The 21,706-nt window shown below is 39.5% G+C and overlaps 1 long non-coding RNA gene across 7 annotated transcripts in view; it reads left to right on the top strand.

The window, feature by feature from the left end:
• Positions 1–10,277, top strand: part of LOC135981334 (uncharacterized) — a 92,191-nt gene extending 81,914 nt beyond the window's left edge. For 4 of the 7 annotated variants that reach the window (XR_010598301.1, XR_010598302.1, XR_010598295.1 and 1 more), the window contains one exon: positions 6,782–10,276. This is a non-coding gene — a long non-coding RNA (uncharacterized LOC135981334). Of the gene's footprint in view, positions 1–6,781 lie in introns of all 7 variants that reach the window. The other 3 variants (XR_010598296.1, XR_010598297.1, XR_010598300.1) reach the window with 1 other exon arrangement.
• Positions 10,278–21,706: the final 11,429 nt, after the last annotated feature.

A 21,706-nucleotide genomic window follows, 5' to 3' on the forward strand; every position in this document is an offset into this window, starting at 1 on the left:
TTGCTTCTGGTAACTATAGGCCTTTTCTGAATACAGCAAATGACTGTTTCAAAATGAAAACCACTATGTGTCTGAATGTAGTATTATGCCTAGTTGCTTTTTGAGTGAAAGGCGGCTTTAAAAAGTTAGGTATATCATTGCCAAAAAGGGCTAAATAGTATTGTCAGCATTTTGAGAAGGAATAGGTCCTTTTTTCCCTGAAACTCCATTCTGGACAGCTGTTAGTGACTTACCAAACTTTTCATATGGATATGTATGTTAATGACAGGCAATGAACTGGAGATGAAGAGCCCCAAACACAGACCGATCTCTTCAGTGCACATCAAAAGCCTTTACAAAAGGAGCAGTAAAAGAGGCAGCGATGGTGGAGCCTTCACTTTTGTACACTGAATTAGTTCTGCAAGCAATGAAACTGATCTTTTCTCCTTGCCAGAAAAGTCTGGTGATTTTTGAGAGTGCTCATTAGCACAAGAGGCATTTGTGAAGATAATTGACTGACGCTGATACTGCTGGCTGTCACAACAGTGCCAGCAGTGTATGTGCATTTTAATAGTTGTATTTTTTTTTCTTTCTTAGATGTAATGCTTTCTAAAAGATACTAGCATTCGAAAGTCTGCAATCCCATCTGATGCAGACAGTTTAAAGAACCTTTCCTGGTAGTGACCATGTCAGGCTGTCTTCCCTTCTCTCTCTCTTTACTTACAGTGTATATATGTGAATGTTTATCTAAGGGGTGATAGGTAGATAGACTAGAGAGGAAGAGATTATGCAAATATAGACAGACAATAGTCAAATAGTCTTGTGTCAGATAAATATTTAAACCTCAGTGTATAGGAAAGTGTTACCAGAACAAAAAGGGCAGCAGAACAAAAAAAGGCAATAAGTAGAAAAGCAATCCATGCAATTTAGGCTTCCACTTTTATTAGTCAGTGAGTAGAGGATGAGCTAGAACAAAGGATTTGTTTGTTTATATCTAAAATCTAAAGGACACAGTATGCTCAAAAGCTATGTGTGTGTGTCAGACAGTCTGGAAAACCTAAATTTCAGAATTTTTCAAAGAGCCTGAGGCAGGCTTTTTCATAGAGGAACATCAGCAAAGAAATATGATATCAGCGGAGTGGGTGTATATGGCTAAATTCTCTTCTTGGTTTCACCAGTACAGCTTCATTGTGCTCTATGGGTTAACACCAATGAAAATCAAAACTGAATTTGGCCTGTAACATGCGTGTGTATCTGTCTGTAAGAGAATTAACTATGTCCAGCAGCACACGGCAATATGTTTCTTGAGCGTTTTCCGTGACAATAAGAACAGGAGTACTTGCGGCACCTTACAGACTAACAAATTTATTTGAGCATAAGCTTTCGTGGGCTACAGCCCACTTCTATAAGCTTGCAGATAAATAGAACTGGTTGAGAATTTTTTTAAATGTTTTTCGTCAGCAAACACTGATTCGTCAACACCGAATTGTCTGTGGAAAAGGGTGTCAGTTTTGACAACTCTCCCAATTTGAAAAAATCTTGAAAGGTTCAAAAGTGTCAAAACATCCTATTTTGACATTTTTTGAAACAAAATGTTTCATTTTTCAGGTCAAAAAGATTTTTCATTTAGAAATTTTAGTTAAAGGTCGAAATCAAAATGAAACATTTAGAAATTATCACATTTTGACTGGCCAGTTCTGAATTGTTTTGGATTATCAGTTGCTGAAAATTTTTGAGATTTTGACTTTTCATCCCAATTTGAGATGGGAAATATTTTTTCCAAATTTTGAAAATTCTTGGGTATTGGGAAAACTGTTTCCTGCCAAGCTTTAAAGATAAACTCCAAAAGTTTATAAATGTCACCTGAAAAGAAAGATAAAAGGATAGTATTCTAAAATGCTGCATTGTTTGGGTATAGTTTATTATTTGTACCCAACACAAAATATGTATACTCTGTCAACATTTTAATTCTTCAGAAAATTAACATCCTTTCTTGTCTTTTGTAATTACTTGCTGTTTAGTTTGATCTTCTGTACTCTTTTTCTTTCCATTCTTCAGCTAGAATAAAAAAACCTGGGTATTTTAAAGTATAGTTCTTAACAGCAGAACAATTGAAATTCTTTTTAAAAAGTTAGTTTGAAGCATGATGTTAGGTCCTGTAATAAATGATACACAGTATTGTTATCATTTGAGCAATAACATGATGGTGCAAAAGGCTGCAATTTATTAAGCTTTATCAAGTTCCTGACTCAGTGTGCTGGTGTAATAATATATATAGAGAAAACATGGTGTGGTGTGGCATAAAGGTTTTATTGACATGTTTTGGGGATTACTGCATTATCCACAAACAGCAAAACCCTTACAGAGTGATACAGGTCATCCTAGACAAGACCCCATACAGCTTTTGTGTCACATTGCAGCATTATATACCCTGTTATGCAGTGTATTTACAGACTTTTTAAGAGATTTTTTAAAAAAATGCGATGGAGAGTATTTAACGCATTTATTCATCTGTGAAGCCAGGTGTTCTAGTTATTGTGAGTCCAACTGTATAGGGCTAAGAGGAAGGGGGAAATTAAAACAATTACATTTTAAACACTTCTATAAATAATTTAAAATAGTTTTTCTATACATAACATGTCAATTCTAAAATCTGTTGTTGTATCTCCAGTCCTTCCAGGATTGGAAGCAAGTTCAGCATGTTTCAGGGGAAAAGGGAGACCCTCCGATTTTAATTGGTTTTATTGCCCCTTTTTCTAGCTCTCCAAAATCTTGAGATAGACTTTAAATCTGTCAAAAGTTCAGGACTGGTGACTGTTTGACTTGGGATTCAGACCAGGGTCATTTTGCTAGACACATTTGGGGTGAAAGAAGGAAACAGGTGGCTTTTTATGAATGGTAATTGGTTGAAGGTGTTCTGAAGTTTGGGATGTAAGAATAAGTTCCAGGAAAAATGGACGAATGGGCAGAGTGCAGATGAGACAGTCAAAAATCCATGAAAAATACAATTTATCACGTGGGTATTATCACCCCAGGTGTTGTATTGTGTATGTTTAAATATGAGTCTATATTTATATGAATATATAGTATTTTAGAACAAATTTTAAAATGAAATTTCAGTTGCAGCAAAATATTGTAAAAGTATATGTCTGCATTTGTACACCCATACACATGCGCACATCCACAAATATATAGATACATGCACAATATGTATTCTGTACACCCACAGAATAAAAAGATAGAATAAACAAGTTTTTTTTCCCACATGTTAAGGATGACAGTGTAAGTCATGAGTAGCTGTATCAAGAATCATTTATGCATTCTTAGCCCTAGTGAATGGAAAATGACTTGGCCATTTCACCCCCTGCTATGTTGTGTGCTTTATTGATAGTATATTTAGCTCTTTGTATATCACAGAGCCGCACTCCAGGGGGAGGGGTTACAGAGGTGGGTATTGCTCTGAAGATGGTTCACTGTGTTCTCAGTCTTGCTGCTGTTGTTGAAAACAGAGTCATTTACCAATAGCAATACCAATATCTGACCCAATAGCTGTTGGGTCAGTGTTCTCTAAAAACCAGCAATCTGGTCTTGCACTCTCAGTGTTGGTACATACAAAAGACAAATGAAATAATAGACACACCAATATGGAAAGCGACTCGGCAGGAATTTAGGTTTAAATAGAATTATTTGACCATTATGTGCATTTTCTTCAGCAATGTGTGGATATTAAAATGCCGCCCATATGTTCTTAATTGTTTGAAATCACTTTCTCTACCAAACAGAAGCACAGAAAGATTACCTCTGGAAGGCAGAAAATGTGACATGTCAACATCTCCTGTGCTGAAACACTTCTTCCAAATTATTGTATTTGATGAAATCTTACTTTCAAAATACCAATTAGTGTAGTCAGAGAAACACAGAGAGTGAGAGAGGCAATGGGATAAGTAACTAACTAATCAGTCTTCCCAGTAACTGGCCAGCAACTCTCTTGTTCAAGGTATAACCCAGCAAAAAATTGGGTATCTATGATGTGTCTAGTGTGTTTCAGTGATGGACAGTTTGCTCTTCAGTTTCCTTTTACTTGTCACCAGTGTAACCTGAGTCAGGGGAAGAGGTGATTTCTCCCTCCACTGTACTTCCCCAACACCCAAATCAGAAGGGGTGCAGAATTTAACGGGCACAACATAAGAAAAAAAATCTCCCCTACCCAACTTCCAAGTTGTCTCACTCTCATGATACCAGGGTATGATACACTTGGATTGTGAACTTTTTGGGGCTGCCTTTTTATTCTGTGTACAGCACTAGCACAATGGGGTCCTGGTCCATGACTAGTGCTTCTGTGTACTAGAGAAGGGATGGCCAAGCTTACTGACCTTCCGAGCCACATACGACAATATTCAGATGTTCGGGAGCCAGGGTGCGCCTACTGGGGCTTGGGGCTTCAGCCCCGGGGGGGCGCATTTGCCAGGCCTCCAGCCCCACTTCTGCTGAAGCCCCAAGCCCTGGCAGGCACTCCCTGCAGGGCTGAAGCCCTGAGACTCCCTCTCTGCTGAGCAGAAGCCAGAGGTGACACACAGGGGGGCACATGGGGTCTGCTGGTCCCGCTCGATCACATGGTGCCGCTGGATCCCCTCCCTGTAAGGCAGCTACTGGAGCTGGCAAGCTGGGAGCTATGGCTGTGGGGAGAGGTAGTGGCAAATAGCTGGGAGCTTCAGGGAGAGGCTGCTGAGGGCACGAGGGAGGATGTGCCTGGGGAGCATGACTCAAGCTGTTGGGGGGACCGGACCTTTCAATTGTGCCCCCAATCTCAGCAGGCACCCGTTATCTCTGGTAGAAGCCCCTAACCCCACCACCCTGCCGCAGGGCTGAATCCCTGAGCACCCTCCCAGAGAATGGCAGGGTGGAGGGGGCTCCGTGAGCCACACTTTAACTGTAAAAGAGCCACATGTGGCTCACAAGCCATGGTTTGTGAGCCACATGTGGCTCACAAGCCATGGTTTGGCCACCACTGTATTAAAGTAACCCAAATATCATAATGCCTCTATATAAATCCATGGTACACCCACACCTGGAATACTGCGTGAGGATGTGGTCTCCTCATCTCAAAAAAGATATATTAGAATTGGAAAAGGTACACGCAAGGGCAACAGAAATGATTTGGGGTATGGAACAGCTTCCATATGAGGAGAGATTAATAAGACTGGGACTTTTCAGCTTGAAAAAGAGACGACTAAGGGAGAATATGCTAGAGGTCTATAAAATCATGACTGGGGGTCACCCAATGAAATTAATAGGCAGCAGTTTTAAAACAAACAAAAGGAAGTACTTCTTCACACAAGGCACAGTCAACCTGTGGAACTTTTTGCCAGAGGATGTTGTGAAGGCCAAAACTATAACAGGATTCAAAAAAGAACTAGATAAGTTCACGGAGGATAGGTCCATCAATGGCTATTCGCCAGGGTGGACAAAGTTGAAAACCCATGCTCCGAGTGTCCGTAGACTCTGTTTGCCAGAAGCTGGGCCTGGACAACATGGGCTGGATCACTTGACGATTACCTGTTCTGTTCATTCCCTCTGAAGCACCTGGATTTGACCACTGTAGGAAAACAGGATACTGGGTTAGATGGACCATTGGTCTGACCCAGTACGGCTGTTCTTATGTTCTTAAATAATAATAATATAATTTTCTCTACCTTCTCTGCAGTGTTGAGAATTGTAACGCTTGTTCTAATTTGGTCTTGGTTTTCAGTGACACTTTGTGTTAGTGCAAATGAAGTTGGCGGCCTTGAGAATACAGCTCCTTAAGTGTGAAGATACATGCCATATTACTGCCTGATACATACAGGGCCCCTCACCCTCTATGGCACAAAGGGACTACATTCTGTGGCAAAATCTGAAGTCCATGGCAAAGTGAATTTATTGTATCTCCATTTAGATACTTTTCATCCCCATCCCTCCCACGTTCAAGCACGTGCACACACACATGCACAACTATGGCTCACAGTTGAAACTACTCATTGATGTACAAGTCATCTATGATTATTTTTAGCAAAGATTATTTTTGATTATGGATTTTTTTACTGAATTCTCCAGATGGCCCGGCTCTGCAGCTTGCTGTATGCTAAATTGCCAGGTAGACAAGTCCTCAGACAGGCATCAGTTACACTCTGCTCATATTTTTGGGGTTATCTTTGGAAGCATACAGCTGGAAACTTAATTTAAAAAAAACGAATCTGAGATTTTGTCACAGAATTGTGCTCCAGATTCTGCAGTCATGGAATCACAGAATACTCAGGTCCCTGGATATATATATAGCATAATACATTGGGTTACCCACTGGTGATGGAACTCCTTATGAACTCATACTACTCAACAACCACTTTCTGTTTGGCTATCATGAGCTATGACACTTAGAGGTTAGAAACAACATGGTGACATTTGCATGAGAGAGATATTTCTAAAAGTTATCGTATTGCCCTTATCCTCTAAAAATTATACCTACAATCTCTTTGCATATATTTATTTGTGCTATGCTCCTTGTTTACATAATTGTGATCAACATTATAAGGTATTTCTGTATAGATTGTCCTATCAAAACTGATGTTTGTGGGTTTGATGCAGAAAGGGGAAGTTCAGCATTTAGGCACTGACAGGTAGCCCCATTACCTCATTGAATATTTCCAAAGTAAAGCACATCATCTTAAAAAGGATATGATATGATTGCTTCATAGAAGTGAAAACCTGAGGGCCATCTACTACTCTCATTTTACAACCAGAATTCTCTTTGATTATATAATTACAGAGAGTCGGAAATGGTAGAGGAAGGGGACACCTGGACCAGTTTGTGAAAAGATGGTGAAATAACCCTCAACTTTCTAAATAGAAATTAAATTACTGATTTTTGCCCTTAGGAAGGTAGAGACCGAGGACGGTGGAGCCCTTGCAGGGTGAATTGAGGAAAGGGACATCTCTTTCCTCAATCTCTGCCATTTTTCAGATGGTCCCAAAGTTTCACTCCAACATAGCTCAGGTAAAATCACTAACGTATAAGGAAGCTGGATCTTGGCCCAAGTTTGCCTCTTTCCTTTCATCAAGCCTCTTTCGGGAACAGTATCCATTGTGGGACCTGAGAAGCAGGTTGGTTGGATCTCTGCAGTAGCTTTTATGGCCACTTTCTGTCATACTGACTGTTAGGAAGCTGACTTTGGAGCTACTGTCCTGGCAGCCACCTATCAGGCAGAACGCTATCGGTGTTGTTGGTGCAACCCAGCCTTTTCCCTCATGTGGGACTGCTGGGCAACAGGATAAGGGAACAAAACAATCATGGTTCCCTTTGGCCTTCTACCTACATTGCCCAGACAGTTCTGGCCCCGCTGAAATGCTGGACTAAATTACAAACATCACTTACCACTGAAATGCTGCCAGCTGGGGTTTAAACATGGCAGCTTGTTTAACAGTGTCCAACAGCACTACCCAACAACTGAGTACAGGAATGGAAGATCTGTGCAATACCTTAGCCAACTGGAATTGCTGGGAGACTGTTGATTAGGAACAAAGTGATACCCAAGTTTGAATTTCACCAGGACACTGGAGTTAATACCTAATGCATCAGCAGCCAAGCTTTCCTTTGCGGTCCCCTGTCTAAACACTGATTTGGGGTAACTCATCTTAATGTGTGAGATCTGATGAGAGCACAGTCTGAAATGGTACAACTGCAGATAGATTATTTTATGTACAATGTGGATTGTCTGCTTACATCTTAATGTTGGGGTTAAAGTTTTGTCCAGTGATCCAATAACTTACCACTAGGTCTCCCTAACGTGTGCGGTGTGCTGGATTTTGCTATTTCCAGTGGATCCAGCTGTGGATGCAAGATTTTTCTTGTTCATTAAAGTCACCATTTGTTTTTCCTTTCATCCATTATTTTACAAATGTAATTTACTAGTATTTGCTTTATTCTTTGCTGGGATGTAAGGCTATGATTTAATATGTTTTGAATTATGTAGATTGTCCAAATTAAAACATATTTAATATTTGTTCAGATTCACTAGGAGACCCCAATTCTCCCCACCCCTCCTGCCCCCCACTTATATAGCACACCCCAGTCTCACTGACACCAGTAAGTAATGTCCAAGCCCATGAATTACATGATGCTGCAGTTTCTGGAACACTTCTGAAGCACAGCATGACCTTCAAGGTGCTGAGCAGTCCTCAGTTCCCCTTGACTTCAGTGGGAGTTGAGACTGGGCAGCGGTTCAAAGCCCTTACCAGGACTGAGCCCATTGTTTATGAAGGAATTTCTCTTGACTCCACATTAGCTAAGTTTGAATGGATAAGGAACAGCACATAATCCTTAGCGTACTACTAACGCTATTCATCACCTCAGTCTGGAGGCAGTACTCTGTTTGACGCCAATGAGATGTTGTGGGGCGGAGTTCCACATGTGGATCTAGGGCTGTATATGCCTTAAATTTGTATTTAGGCTAGAGATTATTTTCTTTTTAATAAGGATGTACACCTCGCTACCTATCAACATACCCATATACTTCCTTAGAGCGGGGTCTTTCATCCCCCCAAAATACAGTAGTTAACAGTGTGCTCTTGTTAATATTTTGTGTGAATTTAGTGCCTGTGAAAGATGCCAGATTGACAGCCATGGGGATTGAAGTCCTCTCTTTAGCCACAGAGCCATTTCTGCTGTTTCATTTTGAGCAAGCATTATTTGCACACATTTAACTTCAATGAAATCAGTATCCGTGCATGGCAGCTAATGCTTTGGGGAAACAATGTGCTAGATTCTGCACTGTTTGTTTGTATTTAAAAAAATGCAACTTCATTAAATTAAATTTATTTTTTAACAATCAAATGATTTAGGTAATAAAGGGGGCAAAGAAAGAAAATGTAGAATTTGAATAGCTATAACCTATAAGCACTGCTTTATCTTGCTGCTGCTGTTGTAAGGACCAGTAATTGCAGCAGTCTAGACACAGGAACAGATGCAAAGTAGAGCTTTATTATATCAGACATTTGTCCTACTACCATACAGTCTAATTGCCCAGAAAATATACTTCTACATGAATTATTTCTAATTTGATTTGAACTAGACCAACTGTTGTATTTTACTGAACTTTATCAAGTGATAAAATAGAGCACTAAATTTAAAAACAGTTTCTGTTATAAATCTTTTGTTGGCCAGGGGGAATGAAATCAATGACGTTCAAAATTATATACAGTTTTCCAACAAATAAAATATTTACTCTGCATCCTAATTAAATTGTAGTTATTCTCATCACTTTCATGGCTACAAAAGGAAAAGCAATCTGAAGACTCTTTCATGATTTATCTCTATTAATGGTGCATGAAAATCTTTTAAAATGAAATGAGGTATAATTATAAAATTATGTTATCATGAGAGATGCATGGAGTTTAGATTGGCTATTGAAAATGTCCATGATTTAAGTCAGAAATGCTTTTCCTCACAATTGATTTAGATTTATTTCTTTGTACAATATTAGTACATGATCCTAAATGTGTTCATTGAAATATGACGCTCACTTTATGTATTTCATCTATAGAGGAGGTTGTGAGCCATCAGTGCACCGGAAGTGGACAATCAATATGAAGTAAACTTAACTCCATAAAAGCCCAGTTCTGAATTAACAAAAAAATCTGGCAAAAGGATGTGATTTTTTGTGTGCGTGTTTAACTTTATTCCAGCATTTTTATTAATCAGTTTGTCCTATGATCTTTGTTATTTTGTAAGAAATGGTTTAATAAAGTCACGGACCATATCAAAATCTCTTGAGGGGATTTAACATAAAACTATAATAGTAACTAGTTTTCCCTCCCCCCCTCCCCAAAACAGAGCATACTACTGAAATTATTTAAATTGACTGAGCCTTTTAAGCAAGTAAACACATTTTAACTAGTTTTTTTTCCCAATCCTTCCATTCATGCCTACTATAGAAATTAGCCTTCACTCTTCCTTCACTTACACATGGATACACACACTTGCATGGACACAAGAAAAATTTCTTTTCTCCTGTCAGCATTCCTAACCAACAATAGTTAGATTAGTGGCAATGAGGGCCTCCGCAGAGAAAGGACATTCAGCCACAGAAGGCTCCCTGCAGGAACAGCTGGTAGGGGTTAATGGCTGCTGAACCTCACAGCCAGGGCCTATTCTCTATTGTGTGTTCAACTCCTGGGAAGGAGGGAGACTTGTGACAGCTTCTGGGGTGCAGAGGATCAGAGGTATGGCAGTTAGGTCAGAGAGGTAGTGTTCAGGGGAAAAGGCTAGCCTAGGATTGCAATAAAAATGAACTCTGGAACAGAAATGGCAGAGGCTTGAATCTGTAAAAATTGTACACAAATTGCCACTGGGAAACCGTAAAAGATTATTTAGTAACGTGGCTTATAACCTTTTAATTCATATTGCAGTTGTTAAAAGAACAATTGGACAAAGATGTTGAATGAATTATTCATATCCGAAAGTGGATGAAATCCCAGTCAAAGCTACACACGTACAGCTAATGTATGTTATTTACGTTTGTACACTAATCCCTTTGAGTTCAGCTCTCTATATTATAGTGTGAATGCTGTGGCTACTGTACCAAACACACCAGTCAGGAAGCGTGAGTGATCATTTAATAAACAGCATGCTTAAATTTAAATAGAGAGTGATTAATAAGTATATGTTTCCAAAAAAGTAGGTGTGTTTGCCACACCATCCTCATCAAACAGAAGGAACCTTCCTTAGGGGAATGACAGGTGATGTAATGATAGATCAGATCCCTTTCCGAATGGAGGGGTTCCTTTACCTCATTTTCTGCATCCATCTCTCTCTCTCTCTCACACACACACACACACACACACACACAACTGTGTGAAAGTTAGAGAGTGAGAATCTTATGGGGGTACATAGACCACCTAGAACCATATACTGATGGCTGCTCACATTCTAATACCTTCTCCCTTTTTAGGATTCTGCTGTCACACTAGTTTGGCAGGTGATCATGGGTTCAGAGGTGTCTGTAAAGAGAACATGCTTTCCCTAGAGACAGTCCATCTCTACCACATTTAAACAATGCCAGAAGACTTCCCTTTTCAAAGATTTTTTAAAATTGTTATTGATTTATTTTATTCTGATACCTGTCAGTTTTCTCACATAAAACCTCCCCCATTCTCCACCCTCCCATATATTGAGCTCTTTATTTTTTCCTGTTTTTTTTTTTTTAATTGGTGGGTAACTTGCACATTTCACACTTTTAATTTGTAGCCTAATCAGAGAAAAGCCAGTTTGTAGTTAATGCTACTGCTCTGTTCTTAACTCCCTGATGCCTAGGTATTATAGCACGTGTATTTATTTACAATCACTCAGTGCTGGGGGAACCTCAGCTCAGTCAAATCTAGGCAATATAGCTTAAGTTATATGGTTCAGCTATAATTAAAATTCCTTGTTTTTGTTTGTTTAATCTCAAACTTTAAAGCTGCTTGAGTTGTTTGCCATATGTTCATCTGCTGTGTGTGTTTGCATTTAAAAAAAGAGAGAGAGAAATGTTCCATTGAGATTTTCATGTGCTGCAGAAGCATGTAAGATATTGTCAGTGTGAGCTTACAGTGAGTCCTTTGGAAGCAATGCAGTTGCAATGCACTCATTAAAGTTCTCGTATTTAGATTGTAATGGCTCAATGAAAACGTATGAGCCAATGCCTGAGGTGTTTTAAGAATACTTAAGATGCATTGAAGTGTGTCATGCCAATACCTTGACACGTTGTTGAAGCCCCACAGAATGGAGAATTGATAGGTACAGTTTAAAAAAACCAAACAGTTCCACAAACACCTTGTCCATGGATTGATATGATAGACCAAAATATTGTCAATAACACTGTCTATTACTGCATTCCAAGTCCATGCCAAATTCCTATTGACATAAATGGGAACAGGCTCAGACCCTTATTCTGAGGTCAGAGGATTTTTACAAATATGGTAAATCTGTGTACAAAAAGTCCTTGTGAAAATTATAATAGTTATACAGTGCTTTACATGACACAAGTGATTTACAGAATTAACCAGTTAGCCCTCCCAGCTCTCATGTGAGGCAGGTGAGTAAGCAGGGGTTATCCTCGATGGAGAAACGGAGATGGAACGTTTAGATGACTTGCCCAGAGCCACACACAGCAAGCCAGTGGCAGCTGGCATTAGAATCCCTATCTCCAGCTCCTCATGTTGTGCCCAATCTAGTTGATGCTTTTGTAGGTGAAGTAACTTGACTGTTTTCAAACATCACAAGTTCACATTAGAGATATATTAATGTAACTGTACAGATTAAGGCTGTGATTCCACAAACACTTATGCCTGTGAGTAGAGTTAAGAATATTCCTACCTGTAGTTAGGATCAGAGTCTAAAGCTATATTTAAAATTACAGAGCAAATAAATCTTTAAACCAGAGAATGTTGCTCTGATCTTTTCCCTCAAAATACACACACATTTGGCAATCTAGATTAAAATGTTCATACTCTCTAATGCCTGAATTATTTGAGAAAGATAGGGATAGGCTCTACGTCTGGAAAGAGGGGAACAAAAATCACACTTGAAATGAAACTTAGTTTCAGCTCAGAGCAAATTTTTATAGTGGAGTAATTATAAAGGTCTGAAAACAAGGCTGACTCAGCCTAACTGCAGCACAGAATAGCAGAGTTAGCGGCTGCCACTGTAATAAGATGGATTCATATTTCCTGTTTCTGTTAATGAAAGAGAAGGTGCGAATAGGGGAGTTTGTTGACCTCATTGTACCACTGTTCTTATTAGCAGCCTGAAGATACAAAGGAGTGTGGAATTAAGAACTCAAAAAGAAATTATTGCGATGACAGACTCCTACATTATGGATTTGTTACATTTAATAAACTCCTGATCTCCCTGGGGTGCAGCAATTGATTCCAATAGTTTGTTGTCACATTTTTTAAATATAGGTAATTCGGGTTTATGAAACAAATTTCACAGAAGATGCTGTTACCAAATCACAATGCTGTTTTTAAAGCTGCTAGCTCAAACATTACATGTGATATGCTGTACAGGGTGTGCTAGTGAAAGGGTTAAGCTTTTCAGACTTTCAGATACAATGAAATTATGACAGGAAGAAAATTGTGCCATTTTAGCATGAAAATGCTTGTACAAATACTGTCGTTCCTTCCTTCTTACTTTCTTTATAATGCCTCAACGATAGCTAAGATGACAGACATTTGACAGGTATCTGTAAGCATACAACCCAGGCAGCTCATTAAAGTTTTTCTTTCTATGCATCAGCTTTCACAAAGGCAAAAACCCATTAGCATTGACTATTTTGCAGATTAGAAGAATTAAGGGCTTCAAACGTTGGCTTATACCAAGCAATGTCATTTGTGAAGTGATGTTTGCTTTATTATTTCCCTTTCTCTCCCTCTGAAACCAGACTGACATGACTTTAGCTCAACGTAGGGCGTAATGTGCAAACCAAAGGACTGGCTCACCGATGAAAAGAAACACATTCCCTTTTATACATGACTGGAATGGCAAAAAGGGGAGACTTTACATGTACTATTTAGGCTCATTAGAGTACTGATTATGATAGTTCTCCGGTGTAATCTTTAATCGACTTTGACACTAGATTTGCCCCGTTACAAATCCTGTCATGCAAATTAAGTCATTTGTGTTGTTTGATATGGAAAGATCTGCTATGAAATGAAAGATTAGTTCACAGATGAGGCACCAGAGACTGCTGCCCTTGTGCACCATGCAACTGATTACAAGGATGAGAGCATCCATTTTTACACTGCTGTTAACATTTAGGAAAGAAGATTAAATTAACGTGGCTTATTTTTTTGCTTCCTCTGGCACGCAGCTATTTGAAATAAGATTTCATAATCCTTATTTTTATGGTATACAAAATAGGTAATGGGTTGAATGCAAGATCACAATTTCAGGGATTAAATTGTGGCTTTGATTGGGTGGCAGTGAGTGGGGTGGTATTTTTTTGTTATGTCCTTGGATGAGATACATGGGTTTTTTTTATTGGTGATCAGATGGCTGAGATTTTGACATAATGTACAAAACAAGAAAAGACAGCCATGGAAAAACAGGACTGTACATTTTCATGATCTAAAAATTGCAACCTTCTTGACATACTGTGAAAACTTATATTCTTTTTATTTTACTATTAATACCTTAGGTTTTAATAGTAAAACTGATTGGAAAGCTCTACTTTAACAAATAAATATGATTAAAAGACATTAGTATGTAAAAAATCAAATGTTTCATTTAAATTATGTAACTTTCTAAATGAAGTGAATATTAATGACAGATGATTTGAAGCTGACTTTACTGGACAGTTTAAGGCCTCTATAACACAACTAGCACTGGTTGGCACTATTCAACCAATACACCTGAACTTGATTGAGGTAGGCCACCATTTTTGGATAAAGTAAAGAGTATTAAAGACATTTTTGATGTTCATTCATACTATATACTTATATTTTGATGTTCAAGCTGCCTTGGGGATTTGGACACCCAGTTCCCATTAATTTTAATGGGAATTGTGCATCCAAATCCCTAAGGTGACTTTTTGAAAATCTCAGCCATAAAAATTAAGTAGGTGTTTCTGAAAGGTTCTAAACTATTGAAACCAGAGATAGTTGTGGGTGACACCTACTGATCCCAATACAGGACCTCACAAGATCTTTTAAAAACTATAAACAAAAATGACTCTCACCATTTTCAGGCTGCATTAGATGTGAATGGCAAAGAAGAATTTGTTCGGAATTTGTACTTATGTAGGTAACAGTATGGCGTGAGCATACAAAAAAAGGTGTGAGACTGATACCATGTTCAGAGGTGTAATTCAAATGGTGCCTCTTGTTAATAAGTACCATGGCATATTAGATTTTTTTTGCTGCATTTTTTTTTTTTAAATGTTGGCACTAAAGAGAGTTCTTTTATTAAATAAGCTGTGGCTTTCCCCTGATCAGTCTCTCCTCCTCTCATTTATAACCCTTAGCTTTCATCCTTTTTCTTTTCACAAACAGCTTGTTTAAAAAACCCTAACAATAACATGAGACAAAATGTCAATTGTGATTCAGTATTTGACTGTTGTGATTATTGGAAAACTACATATGGTCATTGTATTTCAGGCATTGCATAAGTACTTTATGTAATGTGGGAGTTATGAAAAATATCTTTTGGATGAATAGGAATATAATACTGTAGCTATTTAAATCCCCTTATATGATCAAAACACAGGTTAGAGTGGCCTCTGGAAGATTTAACCAATGCACCTTGGTTTTTGAATGTTTTAGTGGGCATTTTTGTCTTCTAAGTTGAACACACCTCTATTTTGATTAACTTTGATCCTTATTTTGGATGAGGTTTCCTCATGGAAGCAACAGAGTTAGCTGTTTATGCACTGTTGAAGAGACCTGTAATGAATGAAACAAACACAGATTTTACTCTGGCCCCTGGGAAAGAACCTCTATAATATGTATTAACCCAAGACTTGACAAGGTATTACAAATTTCCTACAATTGATTAAATTAGTATGCAATTTGAATAGCTCCCCTATAACATTTGTAAAATGAAATTCTTGAAAGCTGTTGAAGACATATTTCTTCTGAATATGTCACATAATATTCAGTAAAGATGCACCAGTACATGAAAAACTAAATAAAAATATGCAACAATAATAAATTTTAAAGACAATGCTACATTTATTAGAAATATTTTTTAAAAATCTTAACATTAGGGAATGACCTAAAAATCCATACCATTTTGTTATTCCTGATTCCTGGATTTTATATGTTGTTAGCAAAAATCTGCATGCCCTTTCTTCGGCATATTTGTATTGGTAATTTATGATAGCTTAATTTAAAAATGCAAAAGTATTGATGGATAATGTTGTTTAGTTAATGTTTGAAAACTGCTTTGAAAATGATAATTATTAAATGTTTTTGTTTTTACTGTATTATTACTTATTAGTACAAAAGAGGTTGGGGGTATGCTTGCATAAAGACCTCCAATGCAAATGTTCACATTTATAGACATACTTGCAATTCAAAGATGTCTTTTGTTAGATTTATAGAACAAAATGTAAATATTAATACTGCAGTAGCTCAGTTCCTGTTAGTCCTATTTTGTAATGTGTCATCTTCTATTATCCAACATTCAGCAAGACTTAAATAAAAGACACAAATGTCCCTTTTTTCCCCCTGGGATCATATTCTGTATCATTCTGCTTGAGGCTGCCTGCATTATAGTAATGGAGTCCATAAAACATAATAAGAAAAGGTGTACTTTAATTAGCCAAGTCATGCTATGAATAAACTGTAATATAAATCACTTGTATTTATTTGCATGTGTGAGCTATATATATATTAACAATTTATATTAATTTTATTGAAGTGTCTCAAGGTGTCTTTTTAATGAGTCTGGAGCTCAGCTTCCTTGATGAAAATCACAGTGCTTTACACTACTACACTCAGCTAGAGGACTGTGGCCAGTGCATTGGCTGGATGGCCAAATGAACCAGGACACAACTAGCTCTCCAGGCTCCATTTCAACCTTAAGGTAGGAGTCAGAGTAAATAAGTTGGCCAAATAAAACTCTGGAAGAGTCTTCTGAGAAAAATGCCAGAAGCTCCATTCCTTCAGACATTAAAATTAGTTTGGTTAAAGCACTAGGAAATATACTTTATGGTACGGGTGTAGATTAGATGACTTAATAGGTGTTTTCCATCTGTAACTTGTATAATGGAACCCTAGGGAATGCAAGACTGATTTTCAAAGGTATTTAGGTACCTTAAGATGCAGATAGCCACTTAATGGGGTTTTCAAAAGTGCCCAAGCAGGTTAGGTACCTCACTCCCACTGACTTCAAATTTGAGCCTACAAGGCTCCCAACAGAATATTTGTTTGTGAATACTTTGTGTCCAGGCCATTCATAACTTTAGTGTGGGGAATGGAGGTGGGTCTACAAAATGTTGCAAAAATATTATATCTTAACTACATTTTCACAAAGCACAAGTGTGGGGCCAGATCTTGGCTTCTGTCTTGCACAGTTCTGCCAGTGCAAAGCAATCATCAAGCCTGTGGATCCAACTGTCTGAGGATTTCTTCAGCATGAGGCAATTCCGAGTCCATGCAGAGTCTTTGTGGCATCTTCTACACTAGCCTCTAGTCTAGAGGACGTGGCTGAGGAGTTGCTGCATTCGGCTAATCTCCCGCCATCAGAACAGGCCATAGAAGCTGTATGCAGCCAGGGAAAGGTAAAGCATCCTTGAGGCTGCTATATTTTTTGCCAGGGACTGGGCCCAGCACCTGCCAGCCCCTCTGATTGCTGAGCTATCCAAGTCTCTAAAAGCCATCTTCCCCCTAGACTTGCACAGAGCACAGCTCTGACAGCTTGGGGGGTCTGGGCCATAAAGTTACTCACTTCCCTAGTTTTAATCCTTCCCTGCTGTGGATCAAAATTCCAATAACATCTCAGACATTCATATAGAAAACGGTGTGCTGTCACGGCCCCTGCCTATGCTGTCCATGTACTGCTTTGCTGGATGTTTGTGGTGGATGCTGAAAGGGAGGCCATTACTATTCTTACAATCCATGCTCTTACTTTGGAGAAAAATTTCAAACCTATTATGCATGGGGGACCATGTGTCCTATCATGGCTCAAAAAAGAGAGAGAGCCTTCACCCTGTCTGTTTCCTGTATAAATAAGATGTGAACAGTGAAGTTAACTCAGTCAGAGGTTTGGATATTAAAAAAATAAAAAAGACAGAAAATCTCAAATATGGAGCCTAGCATTCAGCCTGTGTAGGCAAACTGGACAGATGCACATGGGAATGAAGGAGTAGGGGGGGGGAGGGTAATCCTCCTCTACCACTGCAAGTAGCCTCCGGAGGCCCTTATGCAGCCTCTTCCCCTTATATAGGGAAGGAAGATCCTATGCCTTTGGCCCACACGTACCATTAGACAATATATAAAATGTTAAGACAGAGAGAGATGCTGGGCAGGGGGCCTATGATGAGGTGTTTACCCCACACTGAGAAGGGGACTAATTAACCCAACAAGCCACAGCTGAGGGAAATCAGGTGGCTAAGCAATTCCCTGGTTGAATGAGGAAGCCCAGCTGAGGAGGAAGGAGCTGGATTGGGACTGTAAAGGCAGGAAAGTGGTAGCAGAAAGGGCTGCTGGGAAAGGCTACAGTCACGCTCTGGGAAGATGAAGCGGTGAAACTGGCAGACCCAGGGAAGGTAGGGAGAGCCAGAACGCTACGACAAGGCTCAGGGAAATGCAGTCAGGTATGGGCTGAAAAAGTATTGCTCTTCACGTAGCTGTGTTGCCATACATTAGTTAAAGATTGAAAGATTACATTTGCTTGGTTCAACAACCAAAATGTAGAAAATCAACATGTAATGACCACTTGCTTGGAATGCCTCCACCTATGGATAATCTGCACTGTTCAGACCCCCAAAATAACTTCTATTTAGATCTATTGTCCTCTGCAAATTAATCCATACCAATGGCACATCTCTTTAAGCATAAACATAAATTCTGGATGGACGGATGGCTGATTGCACTCAATTCTATCTGTTAAGATGCCATTGTGTGCATTGGTCTAGCTGTTTCACTGGGGCACAAAGGGACTACAGTGGGTTTGGATAGGCAGCATCTAAAACACTGCACCAGCCATTTTTTCTCTGGGAGGTGCCACCTCTGTTATTGGTCTGAAGCTCTGTGTGTTTGTAATGCATGAGTAACCTGTTGTTACTGTTATTAAGTAGATACCCACATTGTGCTTGGTGATTAAGGCACTTCTCTAAAGCCATCTGCTCAATGTGCAGTAGCAGTCAAAAAAGCTAACAATGTTAGGAACCACTAGGAAAGGGATGGATAAGGCAGAAAATATCATATTGCTACTATATACATCCATGGTACGCCCACACCTTGGATACTGTGTGCAGTTCTGGTCATTCCATCTCAAAAAAGATACATTAGAATTGAAAAAAAGTACAGAGAGAGGCAACAAAAATGATCGGGGTATGAAACTGCTTCCAGATGAAGAGAGATTAAAAAGACGGACTGTTGGGTTTGGAAAAGAGATGACTGAAGGGGAGGGGGAATATGATAGAGGTCTATAAAATCATTAATGGTGTAGAGAAAATGAATAGGGAAGTGTTATTTATATAACACAAGAACCAGGGGTTACCCAATGAAATTAATATGCAGCAGCTTTAAAACAAACATAAGGAAGCACTTCTTCACACGACACACAATCAACTTGTGGAACTCCTTGCCAGGGGAAGTTGGGAAGGCTTCAAAAAAGCCTGGATTCAAAAAAGATTGAGATAAACTTATGGAGGATAGGTCCAGCAATGGCTGTTAGCCAAGATGGTCAGGAACGCAACCCTATTCTCTGTATGTCTAAAGCTCTGACTGATAGAGGCTGGGACCGGAGGACAGGAGATCATAGAAGATTAGGGTTGGAAGAACCTCAGGAGGTCTTCTAATACAACCCTTTGCTCAAAGCAAGATCAACCCCAACTAAATGATAAACTGACCTATTCTGCTCACTCCCTCTGAAGCATTTGGCACCGGCTACTGTCTCAAGACAGGATGCTGGGGTAGATAGGCCACAGGTCTACCCAGTGTGGCCATTCTTTTGTTCTTAACTAATAAGACGTGAGCCTTGCCCAAGAAGCATGAAATCCAGTTCAGGTGCAAATAGTGCATGGAGGGTCAGTGTGAGTGTGAATGGACTATGAGTCTTTTTTTTTTTAAGGCTTCAGGGAAGAAGTATCTTTGGAGGAGTGATTTGAAGGAAGAAAGGGAAGGCTTTTTGTCACTGATGGTCACTTACTTGCTGAGGAAGCAATGGAGGAAAAGAGGGGATGAATTTCAAGTAGATCAGTGGAGGCTACTTGGGTTAAAACAGAAAGTAATGTGTTCCCTTCCTGTGTGTGAAGGTAGTGTCCTTATTAACAATGCAGCTAGTGAGTGGATAACTATAAAGGAGTGAATCAGTGCTCAAGACGCAAGCTGTATATTTGATTGTACTGCAAAAAGTGGCCCTACCAGCTAAGCGGTGCATGTGAATCCTTGTCACTGGGGGCAAAGGGTTTGGTAAAAGGATTGTAAATATGTTTGATTATGGAGCATACCTTAGAAGATAGAAGCACAGAGAGACAGATCTATCTCATTATTTATTTGCATCTCAGTAGCATTAAATGATCTCCATTGAGACTGAGACTCCATTTTGGTGGGCACTGTCCATGCACATAACAAGACAGTTCCAGCTGCAAAGAGCCTACTATCTAGACAAGACTTACAAAAGCACAGGAGGAAGGGGTACAACAGATGTCCTGGGTGTCATGTAAGATCCATGATTTTTATTTGTTTGTAATGCACATTTTCTCTGGAGAGTCAAGTTTTTTAAAATAACTGTGTTATGGGAGATGAAGTTGGGTGAGGAGGACGGGCCAGAGGAGGGGATGAATTAAGAGGAATAAAAAAGAGGAAGAAAAAGGATACTGAAGGAGGAGAGTAGGATGGAGACTACCATGCAAGCCAGAAAGGACTATGGCTGGCAGCAAAAGGAATGTGGGTGAAGAGGCAGGAGGACACTATAATAAACAGCCAATCAGCAAATATTGTCCGGACAGATACTGGCAGACCGTGATGATATCACCATTGTTTAGAGGGATGCTTCAGCTGCTGAGGGTGACTGACTATGCTCTGTCTTGCTCCACACTGGGAGCTGCTGTTTTGCCCTTCCCTGAGGTGACGTGTCTGGGTGAGGAGGCAGCCTGGGGCCTGTTGCCTCTGAAGGAGGGCTTCTCCGATCAGGTATCCAGGGTGGTGAGCCATAGAGGAAGGCAATGGGATCCCAGATGGGCCTACCCCATTCCCGATTCTGTCATTGCTCTGGCTGCCTCTGTTGCTTCTAGCAACAGTCAGCAGAAAGGAGAGAGAAGGACATTGAAAAAACCCCAGGGTTTCATGCCTCAGGAACTTCTTGTTAACTTAAAACAAGAAGGGATAAGTAAGCAATATGTTAAGCTTTCCAAACAAGGGGCTGAGTAGGTGTTGATAGCTGGTCTCTGGGAATCTTTATCTTTTTTGCTGTTCACTCAAAGTGTGGTCAGTTCAGTCAGCACATTATGTTATGACCGACTTTCAATAAGGTGCAAGAGGCCTAGGCTGAGATAATCTAAGGGAATTAGGCACTCAATGTCCATTGAACTCCAATAGCAGTTGGGCACCTAACTCCCATGGGCTCCTTTGAAAATCCTAGCCCATGTCTTCAGGCAGTAACAACAAGCTGAGTGGTACCTAACAGCAATGATACCTTGAATGTCATAAAAGTGTGAAATGTAATATATATACCAAGTACATAAGACTGTGGTCTGTAGGAGCTGATGATGATGTAGATATGGTCCCTTCAGGTCAACCATAAATTGTTGGCTTACTGCAAAAACAAAAAATAAACATAACGGCTTCCTACAAAATTTCTTACTTCTTGTGAATTCACATAGCTGACATTTTGAGCAGACCCCGCCCTGAGAGAGTTTGAAGTCTAGTATTTTGTAGTGCAAAACGCAGTGGAGCGTAGAGGGTCAGTAGAACCTGCTGTTGGAATCAGGCGCCAAGATGGAAAGAAGTGTGATCTGGCTGAGTGGAATGGTCTAAGGGTGCTTTGCTG

The sequence above is a fragment of the Chrysemys picta genome, chromosome 2, assembly GCF_011386835.1.
Source record: "Chrysemys picta bellii isolate R12L10 chromosome 2, ASM1138683v2, whole genome shotgun sequence".
NCBI classification, from domain to species: domain Eukaryota; kingdom Metazoa; phylum Chordata; order Testudines; family Emydidae; genus Chrysemys; species Chrysemys picta.